This window comes from Benincasa hispida, chromosome 9 (genome assembly GCF_027475165.1).
Source record: "Benincasa hispida cultivar pf3 chromosome 9, pf3_genome.v1.1, whole genome shotgun sequence".
NCBI classification, from domain to species: Eukaryota; Viridiplantae; Streptophyta; class Magnoliopsida; order Cucurbitales; family Cucurbitaceae; genus Benincasa; species Benincasa hispida.
Window position 1 is genome coordinate 15031388 of NC_143486.1, and position 4673 is coordinate 15036060.

At 33.4% G+C, this 4673-nt stretch overlaps 1 pseudogene across 1 annotated transcript; it reads left to right on the forward strand.

Annotated features, from left to right (window-relative positions):
• The first annotated feature begins 126 nt into the window (after positions 1–126).
• On the forward strand, positions 127–4088 carry LOC120086600 (putative disease resistance protein RGA1; annotated as a pseudogene). The gene is made up of 3 exons (XR_016531757.1): positions 127–3020; positions 3397–3496; positions 3800–4088. The product of XR_016531757.1 is annotated as a putative disease resistance protein RGA1 (transcript).
• Positions 4089–4673: the final 585 nt, after the last annotated feature.

Consider the following 4673-nt stretch of genomic DNA (forward strand, 5'->3'; position numbering starts at 1 on the left):
ATCATTTAACACTCTCATCACTTGTGGGCTTGAAATGAAGAAGAACAAGTAAAAATCCAGATTAATCCATTTGGTCAATTGGAGATGAGAATGCTATCAAACAAAAAAGCCAAACTGTGAATAAAGTTTGGGACCAAGTTTAGTGATACTCTCGAACAAATGATCTTCTCTTTTCTCACTATATAAAGTGTTTGGGTGAGCAATTATCATAAACACGATAATATATGTTGTTTGTTGCCTTTAAAATCATCTAGAGAAAATTTTAACATATGGCGCTCGAAGGAATTCTTTCCAATGTTGGGGGTGAGATCTTGAAGAAGCTAGGCTCGCAAGCTTTAGAATGCCTTGGAATGCTATGCGGACTCAACGATGATCTTCACAAACTCAGGAGCAATGTTTCATCCATTCAAGCTGTACTTCGTGATGCAGAGCAGCGTCAAATCAAAGGCGATTATTCTGTGAAGGATTGGCTTGAAAAGTTGGGAGACGTTTTTTACAACATCGAGGATGCGCTTGATGAAATCTCTACTGAGGCTCTCCGACGAGAAGTGATGACCAGAGGGAAAAATGCAAAACAGGTTAGGATCTTCTTCTCCAATTCTAACCAACTTGCATTTAACTATAGGATGGCGTGTCAAGTCAAGAAAATTAATGAGAGTCTAGATGTTATTTCTGAAGAAAAAAATAAGTTTCATTTCAATGTAAATGCTGAAGTGAGGATATCAAATGCTTTATCTCGTCCAATTGAGATGGGACGGGAAACTCACTCTTCTTTAAGTGGGGAGAAAGTGTTGGGAGGGATGATGATATGAGCTACCTAAAAAACCTTTTACTAGCACAGGATGATACGAATGCAAAAGCTAATGTTTCATTCATTGCCATTGTTGGAATGGGTGGAATCAGTAAAACAACCTTGGCTAAAGCTCTCTACAATGATAAACATGTCTCTGATTGTTTTAATACAAGAATTTGGATTTGGGTTTCTGATCAATTCGACACAAATACAATATTGAAAAAGATAATAGAATCAGCAACTGGACAGAACCCTAAAGTAGAAGGAAGGGAAGCTTTGAATATAATGCTTCAAAAAGTGATTGAAAAGAAAAAGTATTTGTTAGTTATGGATGATGTATGGAATGAAACAGAGAATGAGTGGGAGAATTTGAAAAACTTGTTAATGCTTGGCGCAAGTGGGAGTAAGGTTTTGATCACTAAGCGTGATACTAAAGAAGTTGCAGAAGTCAAAATAGTCTCTTTAAAAGACTTACCTGAGGACCGTTCTTGGTTGTTGTTTAAGGAAGTGGCTTTCAAAGAAACTGACTTGGAATCAACAAATAAAAATATGATACAATTGGGAAAGGAAATTTCAGAAAAATGTGGAGGTATTCCTCTTATAATAAGACACATAGGACGCTTATTATATGGGAAAACTTCAGTACAAGATTGGGCATTCATCAAGGATAATGAACTTTTAAATGTCACTCGTGATCAAAACAATAATGATGGTCATGTGATATCAACATTAAAATTGAGCTATAACTATTTGCCACCGAATTTAAAGCAGTGTTTTGCCTACACATCCTTATTTCCCACAGGATGTATAATTAGTTCAGATGAATTGATTAGACAATGGGTGGCTCAAGGTTTTATCAAATCATCAAATGGAGGAAAATCTATGGAGGATATGGGGAAGGACTACTTAAATGAATTATGTTGGAGGTTTTTCTATGAAATTTCCAGTGATGATATTGTTTCTATGCATGATGTGATGCGTGATCTTGCAAGAGAAGTAGCTGGAAAGAAATTATACATGCGTGGAGATCCAAAAAATGAATATGTTGTGAGTGAACAAACTCATCATATTTCATTTGACTATAAAATAAAATCATGGAGAGATATTCTATCCAAATTACGTCCAGCCAAAGGATTAAGAACGTTCCTTTTATTCAATTCATATGATAAAAGTATTGTCCATTCATATAAGGTGAGTCAAGTGGAAGAAATTGTTTTGAACGGACTATTTTCCAACTTTCCACGTTTGCGAGTTTTAGATTTTAGAAACTGAAGAATTCTTAAAGTGACAGAGTCTATAAAAAAGCTTAAACATCTTCGATATCTAGATATCTCGAGAAATGTTCATATTGAATCACTTCCAAACTCCATCAAGAAACTGCAAAATCTGCAAACATTAAATGTAACAGGCTGTTATAAATTAAAGGAGTTGCCAAGGGACATTACAAGCAATCTCGTAAATCTTAGACATATTGTTTTTGATCCCCTTAACCAAGCCATCCAAATGCCAAGAGGGATGGAGAAGTTGAGATGTCTACAAACATTAAGTTTATTTGTGTTGGATTGTGAAAATTTCAATAAGTTAAGGAAATTCAATGAGCTGAATTGTTTTATAGAAGATTTAAGAATCATAGGTTTAGAGCAGTTGAGGTGTAGTACTCCATCAGAAGTCAGGTTAGTAAACTTGAAAGACAAAAGAGGTCTCCTATATTTGACACTTGAATGGAAATTGGGGACGAATAAAAATGAAAGTGAGGGAGAACAGGAAAGAGTAATGGAAGGCTTAGAACCACATACAAGTGTTGAGCACTTGAACATTAGAGGTTACTGTGGAGTAAGATTGCCCAATTGGGTGTCCAAGACCTCGAGTTTGAAGTACTTATCTACAATTGAAATTACAAATTGTCATAGGTTGCAACATCTAACTCAGCTTTCCCACCACGAGGCTCTCAAAAGTCTACTTCTAAAGGGCTTAACATCTCTCATGAGTATATCGGAATGGATTGGCACCATCACTTCTCTTGAAACCCTATCTATTACGAAATGTCCGAAATTAAAATCATTGCCGGAGGAAATGCGACGACTCAATTGTTTGAAGTTCGTTTGCATAGTGGACTGCCCTCAACTTGACGAGAGATGCAAGGAGGGAGGAGAGGATTGGCCTAACATTTCCCACGTTCACAACTTTGTTTACTGGATGAGGAGGATCACACCACACACTTCTTCAGGTCTTTCTTTTCTCACAATCCCATTTTCCATCTTTCATATACACATTTTGATTATGATTAAAATATAATTCTATATCTCTTTTCATTTTAATCACAATTATATTTCATTCAATTTGTGCGTGGATTTTAAATTTGTTCTCTATGGTGGTAGATAATAATTTCATCGATCTTATATTTTGGTTAAATTGCATCGATGAAATTGAAATCTAAGTACAAAATATAAGCTAAAGATAGAAATGATACGTTTCAGAAAAAGAAAGAAAGGAAGAAAGAAAAGAATGAAAATATAATGGACAATTAATCCGTCTTTAATTATATTATATTATATATGTTTCATAATATGTTTTCGTATAGTTAATAATGTTTACTGTTTTAGTACCTCAAGTTGATGAAGATGATGCAATAGCAAAGAGTGAAAAAAGGGGGAAAATGAAAGATCGCATAACCAACCTACATTCCTTCTTTCTTACTTGCGGGTATGAACATTTTGAACCCATAGCTACAATATTTAATGCTTTTTTAATTAATAATAACATCATTATTATTTCTTTTTAAGTTTAGTTTATATATTTTTATATATAAATGAAATTTGACAAAACAAACATACCTCAACTGATCACATATATAATGTGTTAGAGAATTATTAGATATGTTCATGAAATATGTTCGTGGATTTAAGTTATGGGAGTTTATATGTTTCTTATGTTTAATTTAAGTGAGAGTTATAGATCTAGAATCGGTCATGACAATCAATTCTATCACAATGTTTGGAACTGTAGATCAGCTTCTTCAAGTGGACTTCGTGTTGAAGGAAATGAATAACAAAATGTGTACTTTATTCAACCGTGTGGCAACTAACAACTTTGTTGTGGGAACTTTTCGACACGTGCAAGAAAATGAAGAAAAAAGAGATTAATGCATGTACTTCCACTCTATTCATCTTGCTTTTCTCCTCTCCTTTAGTAATTATTCTAATCATTCCTATTTTCTGTCTTTCTTCTTGTTTCTTTTAACACTAATTACTCTATTCTGCATGTTTAATTGTTATTTGTTGCCCGTTCTATATGAGTTTTTGTGTGTAGAAGACATAATTTGCATAAATTTTTGTGGTTGTCAATAATTGGATGTGATACTAGGTGTCTTTGCTTCGTCCAACACACTCCAATACTTTGAGATGAGAGTAAAGTGGTATTGAGTTGAACCCAATTAGAATACATACCATATTTTAAGAGTGGAATTCAATCTAAAGGAATCGATTCCTCAACAGAAGTGGTGTGGATGCACGTGCCAATGAAATTCATTTTGCAAAGCTTGAAAAATAGAGAAAACACATAGAACATGCACAAGATAAACATTAATTCTACAACATGCTCTAGTAAACGAAGAAAAAAAAAACTTACTTCTTCCTCATTCTCTAGTAAACGAAGAAAAAAAAAAAGAATGAATTAATTTGGAGGAGTTAAAACTTCTCTCCATTAACTCATCAGATAACTCCCATGAGAATTATTTTATTTAACTTATTTATTTAATTTATATTAAATCTAATTTAATATAGAATCAAATAAATAACAATGTTAATTAAGGGGTAGTTGCAAGACTGTCAAAAAATAATAGTAAAATTAGGCCCACAATTTGCATTTATAAATATTACAA